The 12,028-nt window shown below is 36.6% G+C and overlaps 1 long non-coding RNA gene across 2 annotated transcripts; it reads right to left on the bottom strand.

Annotated features, from left to right (window-relative positions):
* Positions 1–2,675: 2,675 nt before the first annotated feature.
* Positions 2,676–8,193, bottom strand: LOC136200977 (uncharacterized). Of its 2 annotated transcripts, none has more exons than XR_010673627.1 (7): positions 8,031–8,193; positions 6,962–7,063; positions 6,755–6,829; positions 6,232–6,349; positions 5,277–5,377; positions 3,822–3,904; positions 2,676–2,803 (listed from the first exon to the last, which is right to left on the bottom strand). It is a non-coding gene; the product is annotated as an uncharacterized lncRNA (long non-coding RNA). The 2 variants fall into 2 exon arrangements; XR_010673626.1 differs by lacking the exon at positions 2,676–2,803 and adding an exon at positions 2,929–3,196.
* Positions 8,194–12,028: the final 3,835 nt, after the last annotated feature.

Genomic DNA, 12,028 nt, shown 5'->3' with positions numbered 1-12,028 from the left:
TGATTCGTGGCACAAGTGATAATTTGTTGTAGTGATTGTTTTTGGTCATCGCCTATAGCTAATTTTTATAAACTTAATTGTGATGCAACTTTTTCGGTTAAATAATCTATTGGTTCATTTGGCATGGTGGTTAGAGATTGTAACGGTCTTGTCTCCATATCTATATCTGGTGGAGGACCAGTTGGTTCCACATTATCAGCCCTACACGCGGAGTTGTTAGCTATCATGTTCTCGTTACGTGGGGGGTGGGATTGTGGTTATCATGCTATTTTGGTAGCTTCTGTTTTAGCATCTGCCATACAGTTGATTAAGGTTAATTCAAAGTTGTCAAATTGGTTAGGGGTCATTTTAGACGATATTTTTGAAGTGGACCGCTCATTTGCATCTATTGAGTTTATGTATGAGAGACGTCAAGCGAATACAGTTGCGCACATTTTAGCTACTTGGGCAAGATCACTTTCACATATGAAATTTTTTGTTGAAGATTTTCCAAGTTGTATTTCTTCTTGTATTTAAAAGAATATTAACTCGTTTTATTCATAATATATGGTTTGGTTTATAAAAAAAATATGAACAAGTAAATTACATCTCTTGTCACTCAACTTTCTCATTTTAACGATATACCCACTAAACTTAAAAATGTAACATAAAAATAGCTAAACTTTACACTTTTAACATAAAAACCATTATGAACGTTGAGGATTAATTATAACATTTAACTCCCATTTAAATGAGTATAATTTCATCCCCTCTCTATAGCTTTTTGGTTATTCTTATTTTACCCATTAAATAACATCTCTTCCTCTTTTCCATCCCTTTAAAAAACAATGGAAAATTTATCATTCACTCATATTTCTTTCATTTTTTAGCATCTCTATCATCTCTTTATCTATTTTTTTTTGTGCCTAGCATCAAGTAATTTTCACATTCAAATTTATAATTATATAGCCTTGCTTTCACATGATTAAATAAATTTACGTACCTTTTTCAACATAATTACCATGTTATTATATTTCATAATGATACTTTTTTCCAATTTTAATAATATTACATATTTATGTATCTATTTATATCTAAAGTCTAAAAGTTGAAACAAAAGCATGTCTATGTTTTGCCACATGAGCAATTTATGTCTATGTGTAAATTTCGAAGATTGGTAAATTTGTTTTGGGAAAATTACAAATTGGGTCAAATGGGAGACTCATTTATATTTTTAACCCATTTACTCAATCTACTACATATCTAGACTATGTTTTGTGACTTTCCCTAAATATGGTTGTAATTTTACGGCGCGACTGTCTTCCTCCCGTCTGACTTCGCAGATTTCGCGATATGCGAAGTCTGCGAAGTCTGCGAAGCTAATGTTTGGTTTAGTTGATGATTTTAATTAGCATATGAGAAATCTCGATCTGTTTTTAACAAAATTCGCTAAGTGGTATATAACAAAAAATGCCAAACAACAAAGGATTCTAACATTAAAATCATAACATTATCAAAATTTACAACAAGATTTCCATAATAACAACATTTAAATCATAACATTATCAAAATTTACAACGAGGTTGCCACAATAAACTCCTAACTAATCATTTTAAAGTGAACGTGACAAATCTGGACGGAAATTTGTCCCTGTACTGGAAGTCCAGATCTTTTGCGATTATAAATGAAAGTACAGACCTTTTGGGATGGACGTTTCACATGGTTCACAACAAGATTGCCACAATAACTCCAGACCTTTTGGGATGGATTTCTCTCATGGAACCCCAGTAAGCCGTGTTCCAGAAATGGGTGTTATGTATTCAACCACCTCCAAAAAAATTTAATCATGTTAGGCAGAAAAAAGGACGATTTGGCTTCGCGAAATGAGGATTATTGAAGCATGCGAATATAAATGTGCAGGGAAGAGCATGATGTTACATCGAGAATTGATGATTTCGCGAAGTCTGCGAGTAGAAAAATTCATGATTTTTCACTCGCAGACTTCGTGAAATCATCGATTCGCGAAGTAGATCCTCACGTTTCAGGCTATTTCTCATCGGAGATCTCCGCGAAACCAGACTACGCGAAGTCATTTTCTAGAAAAACGTAGAGAAAACAAGAGACACTTACACTTTTCGCGCCTTTCACCATTAAAATTGAGAATACCAATATGATAAACGGGGAAAACGGGGAAAATAACATAGAATAACCATTTATTCGATGGTCACAAGAAGAACACTACAAAAAAATTGGTTTTAGTAAGAGTGAAAAACCTTATTAAAAGTCAAATTTTCCTTATTAGAAGCTTTTAATAAGGGAAATTCCCCCTTATCGACCCCTTAATAAATGCTTCCTTACTAAATATTTTTAATAAGAGAAATATTTTTTTTATAAGAGTATTTATAATAATTAAAAATCCTCTTATTAAAAATTATTTATAATAATGAAAATTTCTGTTATTAAAATTATTTATAATAAATAAAAATCCCATTATTAAAAACTATTTATAATAATTAAAAATTCTCTTATTAAATCATAATATTTACTCTAATTAATGATATTTATTATTTGGACTAAAATTTGCAATAATAAAATAAATAAAAATTTGGATTGAATGGAGCTGTGATAGAATCAAATAATAATTGGTATCCATGTCACTCCAAAGCAAATAAAAAGGTAAATAAAAACAAATCAGCAATATGACAAATAACATACATATGTAGTGATATTGACCAAAATCTTCTACCAAATTATATTAGCTAATCGGGAAGCTAATGATAGTCGTGGCAACTATATGGCATGCATGCGAACGAACTTGGTCCGTCTGTACACAACCAAAAGAGAAGTTCATACTATTAAGAAAAATGGTAAAATCAAACCCAAAAATGAAAAAATCAGAAAAGAAAAGGCATAATTCTGCAAATATTAGAACTTACTGAACCTGCAAAAGACAAACAAAAATCATATGCTAAAATATACACAAAATATACAGTGTCAAGTCTACATCAACTAAGAAAAAATACGAGAAAACTCCACCCAAAGCTAAGAGCTTTAGACAAGCAGCAACATTCATTGCTAGTACAAACATGCTATAAAGCCAAGCTTCAGCAATTTAAATTTTTATTGCCAAAGCCTATAACATTGTATCAAATTACATAGCCACAATCTAGTTATGTAACAGGGCTCTATATGTCACATAATCAATTTATTTGAAATCCTGAAAATCAAAAGCAAAAATTCCATCCTTGAGTTACTTTCAGGGTATAAAGAGCAACCTTAAGTTCTAACACTATAAACAGTATCTCTTCCAATTGATGGTTAATTATAGACAACGCTACATATATAGAGAACATGTATGTGCATATCTTTTACTTGAGTGGAGGATATGGAAGCATGACAAAGTAATACTAGAATAGCAGAAGGACAATCAGAAAAGTATTATCTATGAATAGAATGATCCAACTACCAAAAATCATAAAATTGAGTCAGATACATGGAAAAATTGAACTAAACAATCTTGCTCTAATTTTAATCCAAATTATAACATGATTCAGGAAAGTGGGAACAGAACGGGTGTCCAGTTCTAGAAACAGAACAGGTATCCAGTTTTGTAACTGGATATCAGTTCTGTTCTCCAGGATCCACCACCACAGTAGCAGGTTGGTCAATTTGTCCATTCATAAGCATAGAGAAGAATGAGAAACATCAGAATTGAGGTTAATGCCCAAAATTCAATTAGGTTTATATAACTCAACTCAATTCTTTCTACAGCCCTGCTTCACTTCAACCAAATACAAAAAACCAAAGTACACAACATGGTTTGATAACTAGGCGAAATTTACCTTCCCTTCTGGAGCATCAAATGCCTTTGTCATTTGAGCAGCACAGACGAGATGTGTCATCTCTGCAACTGAGGCTTTTGATCCTGAACCAGAGTATATAGGTCAAGAGTGAGACTGCATCCTCCATACACATACACACACAAAAGGCTGAATACATCAAAGGTCCCTTATACTCGGAACGAAACCCTGATTGACCCCTGAACTTTGGACATGTCTCATTAACTCCCTCAACTTACTTAGAGTGACTTATTGGTACCCTTTAAGCAAGTTCGAGTACCAATTGCTTAGTTTAAGTAACTTACTTAAACTAAGCAATTGGTACTCGAACTTGCTTAAAATGACCAATTGGCTCTTTGAACTTGTCTTAAAGTGATACGCTATTCAATTTGCCAAATTTGCATGTTGCTGCCACGTAGCACCACGAGGTTAATCAAGTCACTTTAAGCAAGTTCAGGGGGCCAATAGGTATTTTAGGCCACTTAAACTATTGACTAAAAGGAAACTAAAGGAACCAACATTAGTTATTATAACACTCCAAAAAAGGATAAACAAAATACAACATTCAAGGTATAGAATTGAATATCTAGCTTCTAAGTGATGAATTAGGTATCCTTGCATGAAAGATTTTGGCTTTTGCAATAAAAATATTATCACAGCAACAAAAACGTTAGATCTGCAAATGTTCAAAAAGGAAAGGTGAACCATTGCAAAGTCAGAACAAGTTAAAATACGCAATATCTCTAGAGCTATTAAACTATCCTCGATGTAACCCATTTCCGCCAATTTAACAAAAACCTGATAGATGAATAAACAAACTAAAGAACCAATGCTTGAATGAACCTCAAAATGAACTCATATAAGTACATATAAGGCAAAAATTTCAGTAGGCCGAATAGAATATATCGAATTAGTCATGCAACTGATTGTATCACGTAATGTTCAGTCAAATGCGCATAATAAAGTTAGAAGAACAAATTAAATTATACACCACATCTCTCTAGAGCTATTTCGGTCTCCTCCTCAGTCTAACCCATTTTGGCGAGTTGAACAATAACAAATGGGAGCTTAAAGGTAAGGGAATGTTCAAGCTAAGATGGTAATAGTATATTCTAATTGTCAGAGCAAAAGAAACATCATTAGGATCATCTACTTCAGAAGCAGCACTATCATTGTCCACTCGGCAAGCTCTATATGCTCTAATGGCCTCTTATTCACCACCTATGTGTTCCTTCTCTACTATGCTATTGTAAAGCTCTATCTGAAAACATACTTCTGCAATAGATACCTAACAAGCTTTTCAAGCCTAAAAGTACTACCTATTCCCTAAAAAAACAGTTTAGATGACTTGTTCAGTAAATTAACAATCAGACTTAGCACATATGAATGGACATTTCCTTATGATAGGAAACATTGAATAAAATCTGCACATAATTGATAATTCAAGCTTCATCATACCTCCTTATTGACAAGGCTAAAAAACGCTTCACGTCCTCTGCTGACTTTCAATCATATGCAAGTAAGATAGACCTTGAGACATTCCAATCATAATCTTAACCCTTGCATTCCATAGAAGAAATTGATCTGATTTTCTTGTGTAGGAGATATGATACCAAAATGACATTAAATCACATAAAAATAATCGATCACAGAAAAATGACATTTATATAGAGAAGAAATCGTGTTCAGGAAGAGAAGGGGTAACAATCTCTTTTTTTTCTCTACCACATATCAGTTAATAATTGGTTCAAGGGTGTGCATCACATCTCCATTAGATCAGTAAGTTAAGAACTCTTTTAGTTAACGTAATACAACCAAATATCTGTCCAATAAGAGATCAGGCTTAATAAAACCACCTCAGAACGCTTTTTGCTTTTACATTCATATAAAATGTGTATTTTGAAGAGAAACACACAAGACCACAGTTCTGGAAACAGAACTGGTATCAATTATGTTTCAAGAAATGTGGTATACGAGTTCTGTTGGTATCCCAGTTCTTTTGATTATACCAGTTCTGGAAACAGATCTGATATCCAGTTCTGGACCAACAGAACTGGTATACCAAAGTTCTGGAAACAGATCTGATACCCGTTCTATTTCAAGAACTGTGGTATACCAGTTCTGTTGGTATCCCTTAGGACTTCAAAACAAGGCTATATAACTAGAATTTTGGACTTCAAGACAAGGCTATATAACTAGGCCTTAGCAACTACCTGCATCACACCCTACGATAAGTACCTCTCAAAACATGGAGAGAAATGAATAAAAACAAAGAATGGAGAAAAAGGAATATACTAAATAGGCAAAACAATAAAATGAAGAGAAATGAATATACAATTTTAGGTCTGGCAAAGGTAACATGGCTTTCATGTGCTTAGCTTAGCAGTGAGTTTGTTTGGAATGGTAAACTTACAAAATAAAGCATACCGCATCTAGATCAACTTGGGCAACCACAACCTCAACATCCTTCAAAGAAAATTATGATCCTTGTGCAACAACTTCTCCATTCACAACCACACCAGAACAGGCATCTACAACATACAAAACCATTAAAGCTCTCTAAATTTAATCAGCGGCAAGTAATGCCAGCAAACTAAATAAGAATCATGCATGTTCTATTCTTTATAGGGGACTCATATGTAGGGGTGTGAAAGCAGGTTGTCGTGCGATCTCTATATTCCGCATGAGTATTGTTAGAAATAATAATAATAAAAACTATACTTGGGCCTTAACTATCAACTTAACCTTTTGTTTACACACTTCAAGCACATGTGTTCTCCAAAATGGATGAATGCTAAACACATGTTCAATAGATCCTTAATATTTTCTAGATCATCTTCTAGTAGCTTTCAAAATGAAAAAGTATGTTTTTTCTCTCAATTATGAAAACGCTCTACTTTTATGCAATGCAAAGAACAATAGCATTAATAATGTACCATAATAAAGGCCGCCACAATCACATCCTTGGTGATTACTGTAAATGTAGACTCCTCCTCTAGTGTAGGTAACACCTATAAAAGCACGAAGACGAACATCAAGGTTCCTCAATTGGTGGTGACTTCCACTTGAATTCATGTAGAAGTTTTCCAGTTATCAATAACAAACAGAGTATCATCCTCAAAACGACTTCAGATTTCATTTACCTTCTCTCCTGGAGCATCAAATGCCTTTGCCATTTGAGTAGCACAGATGAAATCTGTCAACTCTGCAATTGAGGTTTTTCATCCTGAACCAGAGTATATAGACTGCATCCACCATACACATACACACACAAAAGGCTGAATACATCAATTGAGGTTTTTCATCCTGAACCAGAGTATCCTTAATGTATTCCACATACTGTTAATGTTTAGTAAACAATTTAGATACTAATGACATCTATTTAGCCGGTTTAAGTATCTTGTAGTGTTGGTGACATAGCGTGGCGTGTCTCCTCACTTCCATAGGAGTGAATTCATGCTCAAATTGCAAAAGGCATATGCTTAAGTTCAAATCTAAATGTTATTGACACAAATTGGGAGAAAAACTCTAGTATCTACCATAAAGAGATAGTCGAGCAGTCTCAGTTATTATGGAGTTATGAGGCCAACCTAATTATAAAAATGAACCAAAAATAAAGAAAATAAACTTCTAAATACAAAATTTACTTTCCAGCTTAAAGTCTTCATCTGCCGCCACTGCTATATTAGATCCCCCAAAAGATTCCTCTTTTGTCAAAGAAGAAAGAAACATAAAATCCCATATATAACAATAAAAATCTCATAAATTAGGTTTTTCATCAGACAAAAACACAAATAAGATTTCCAAAGACTTCCTCAGTCAATGAGAAAAAATCCCACCAGTTGCTTCATGAACCATCAATTACTCCATTCCATTGGGAATGGACTCCATTCTAAACATTCAACAACAGAGTTCAAAGAATCTTATTTTGAAAGGGAGAAAGGTGGTTGAAACTATTTCACTTCTTCCATTAACAAACAAACTTAGGAAGAGAAAACAAGAAGAAACCCCTAAAATTAAAGCAGCTAAGACAAGCAATAGACACGAATTAAGAGGGGAAACTGTATTTTTCAGCAAATAAACACCAAACAAATATTGAATCGAACTGTATTTATATAATCAACATAAAAGTTCAAATTTCTCCAGAATCAATAGGCAAAATAGCTGAAGAATAAGAAAGAAAGAAAATAAAGGGAAGTTTAAAGTTTATACGGATTGGGTACTCTGATTAGGTTTTGGAGACATCGTGGATCTGTTTTCACTTCTATTTGTTTTTCTTAACCTGCAATCAACAAAACAGATTCGCATAGCTGGCAAGTTTTTGGAAATCTTTAACAAACTTCACATTAACATCCCACTTGCGGAGGCATTGGAACAAATGCCCACCTATGCGAAGTTTTTTAAGGAAATCCTCGCCAAAAAGAGGAAGTTAGAACACAACGAAACGGTAGCGCTTACGGAGGAATGCTCCGCAATTATAACGAATAAACTCCCACATAAACTCAAGGATTTAAGAAGTTTTTCTATCCCATGCACGATTGGTAATGTTGAGTTTAGTAGAGCTTTATGTGATTTAGGTGCTAGTATCAATATAATGCCTTTGTCTGTTTTTAGGAAGCTCGGCTTGGGAGAACCAAAGCCTACCAATATAACGCTTCAATTGGCCAATAGATCCATTGCCCGGCCAAAAGGGGTTGTGGAGGATGTCTTAGTGAAAGTGGACAAGTTCATTTTTCCCGCCGATTTTGTGGTGCTCGACATGGCGGAAGACGATTCGGTACCAATCCTTCTAGGACGACCATTTCTTGCAATAGGTAGGACTCTCATTGATGTCCACGAAGGTAAGCTCATCCTACGGTTGCAAGACGAAGAGGTAGAGTTTAACGTGTACAACTCCATGAAATTCCCGTGTCATACCATGGAGGATTGCAACTTTTTAAATTCCGTAGACTCTATTGATCTTTTTGTAGAGGATTTTTGTGACAGGTCTTCTGCGGGAACCTTTTCGGAAATAGATGGTAATGAGCATTTGGATGAGGAGCCATTGAACAAGCCATTTGAATACTCCTCCGAGATAGAACAATGTCTGTTGGCAAGGAGCCGGTTCGAGGGTTTGGACCGGGATAGCAAAGCAAAACCAAAGTCATCTCTCGAAGAGCCTCCAACTTTGGAACTTAAACCCTTGCCTCCTAATTTAAAGTATGTGTTTTTGCAACCTCCTAATTTCTTACCCGTTGTTATATCTTCACTTTTGACAGAGGAAATGGAGGAAGCATTGATTGCGGTATTACAAAAACACAAGGGTGCATTTGGATGGACCATTCACGACATTAAAGGGATTAGCCCCACCATTTGCACACACCGCATCTTTATGGAGGAGAAAGTCAAACCCTCCGTGCAGCCGCAACGACGACTTAACCCCAACATGAAAGAGGTAGTGAAGGCCGAGGTAATCAAACTCCTCGACGCAGGTATAATCTTTCCTATCTCCGATTGCCCATGGGTTAGTCCGGTCCAATGCGTCCCCAAAAAGGGGGGCACTACGGTGACGGAAAATGATCAAGGGGAATTAATTCCCACACGAAAAATAACGGGGTGGCGAGTATGCATTGATTATAGGAAACTTAATGAAGCCACCCGAAAAGATCATTTGCCCTTGCCGTTCATTGACCAAATGTTGGAAAGAATGGCGGGACATAAATTCTTTTGTACCCTCGATGGCCTATCCGGCTATATGCAAATCCCCGTTGATCCTTTGGATCAAGAAAAGACGACATTTACTTGTCCGTATGAGACATTTGCATATAGGTGGATGCCGTTTGGGCTTTGTAACTCCCCCGCCACCTTTCAACGGTGCATGACGGCTATATTCTCTGAGATGATTGAGGATTTCATGGAAGTCTTCATGGACGATTTTTCTGTTTTTGGGTCGTCTTTGAAATTTGTTTAGGCAATCTTGATAAAGTCCTTCAACATTGCAAGGACATTAACCTAGCTCTTAGTTGGGAAAAGTGTCAGTTTATGGTTCAAGATTGTATCGTTTTAGGACACAAGGTGTCCGGGGAGGGAATTGCGGTCGATTCGGCCAAGATTGAGGTGATTGAGAAATTGCCTCCTCCAATAAATGTTAAAGGGATTCGGAGTTTCTTAGGTCATGCGGGGTTTTATAGGCGATTCATTAAAGATTTCTCTAGAATAGCAACCCCCTCGACCCAACTCCTCTTAAAGGATGCAGAATTTAGTTTTGGGAAAAGTATAAAAATAAACCTTGTGGTTACACCTATTTTCGAACAACACCCATGTGGTTTAAAAGTTTGCAAAATGGTAAGTGACGAACCGGAAGTGGTAAGCAACCCCGGTTCGGATCCGAAACCCACGACTTCCTCGGATAAGAATAAGAATGTGTGTGATCCAATTAGGGCTTACGTACCGAAGCTCCCTTTTCCACAACTACTTAAAAAGGAAAAATTGGACCATCAATATGGCAAGTTTTTGGAAATCTTTAAGAAACTTCACATTAACATCCCACTTGCGGAGGCATTGGAACAAATGCCCACCTATGCGAAGTTTTTTAAGGAAATCCTCGCGAAAAAGAGAAAGTTAGAACACAACGAAACGGTAGCGCTTACGGAGGAATGCTCCGTAATTATAACGAATAAACTCCCACATAAACTCAAGGATTTAAGAAGTTTTTCTATCCCATGTACGATTGGTAATGTTGAGTTTAGTAGAGCTTTATGTGATTTAGGTGCTAGTATCAATCTAATGCCTTTGTCTGTTTTTAGGAAGCTCGGCTTGGGAGAACCAAAGCCTACCAATATAATGCTTCAATTGGCCAATAGATCCATTGCCCGGCCAAAAGGGGTTGTGGAGGATGTCTTAGTGAAAGTGGACAAGTTCATTTTCCCCGCCGATTTTGTGGTGCTCGACATGGCGGAAGACGATTCGGTACCAATCCTCATAGGACGACCATTTCTTGCAATAGGTAGGACTCTCATTGATGTCCACGAAGGTAAGCTCATCCTACGGTTGCAAGACGAAGAGGTAGAGTTTAACGTGTATAACTCCATGAAATTCCCGTCTCATACCATGGAGGATTGCAACTTTTTAAATTCCGTAGACTCTATTTATCTTTTTGTAGAGGATTTTTGTGACAGGTCTTCTGAGGGAACCTTTTCGGAAATAGATGGTAATGAGCATTTCGATGAGGAGCCATTGAACAAGCCATTTGAATACTCCTCCGAGATAGAACAATGTCTGTTGGCAAGGAGCCGGTTCGAGGGTTTGGACCGGGATAGCAAAGCAAAACCAAAGTCATCTCTCGAAGAGCCTCCAACTTTGGAACTTAAACCCTTGCCTCCTAATTTAAAATATGTGTTTTTGCAACCTCCTAATTTCTTACCCGTTGTTATATCTTCACTTTTGACAGAGGAAATGGAGGAAGCATTGATTGCGGTATTACAAAAACACAAGGGTGCATTTGGATGGACCATTCACGACATTAAAGGGATTAGCCCCACCATTTGTACACACCGCATCTTTATGGAGGACAAAGTCAAACCCTCCGTGCAGCCGCAACGACGATTTAACCCCAACATGAAAGAGGTAGTGAAGGCCGAGGTAATCAAACTCCTCGACGCAGGTATAATCTTTCCTATCTCCGATAGCCCATGGGTTAGTCCGGTCCAATGCGTCCCCAAAAAGGGGGGCACTACGCTGACGGAAAATGATCAAGGGGAATTAATTCCCACACGAAAAATAACGGGGTGGCGAGTATGCATTGATTATAGGAAACTTAATGAAGCCACCCGAAAAGATCATTTTCCCTTGCCGTTCGTTGACCAAATGTTGGAAAGAATGGCGGGACATAAATTCTTTTGTACCCTCGATGGCCTATCCGGCTATATGCAAATCCCCATTGATCATTTGGATCAAGAAAAGACGACATTTACTTGCCCGTATGAGAAATTTGCATATAGGCGGATGCCGTTTGGGCTTTGTAACTCCCCCGCCACCTTTCAACGGTGCATGACGGCTATATTCTCTGAGATGATTGAGGATTTCATGGAAGTCTTCATGGACGATTTTTCTGTTTTTGGGTCGTCCTTTGAAATTTGTTTAGGCAATCTTGATAAAGTCCTTCAACATTGCAAGGACATTAACCTAGCTCTTAGTTGGGAAAAGTGTCAGTTTATGGTTCAAGATTGTAT

Source organism: Euphorbia lathyris, chromosome 7 (genome assembly GCF_963576675.1).
Source record: "Euphorbia lathyris chromosome 7, ddEupLath1.1, whole genome shotgun sequence".
In the NCBI taxonomy this organism is placed as follows: domain Eukaryota; kingdom Viridiplantae; phylum Streptophyta; class Magnoliopsida; order Malpighiales; family Euphorbiaceae; genus Euphorbia; species Euphorbia lathyris.
Note: the sequence above shows the minus strand (reverse complement) of the source record. Positions and strands in the feature narration are given on the sequence as shown.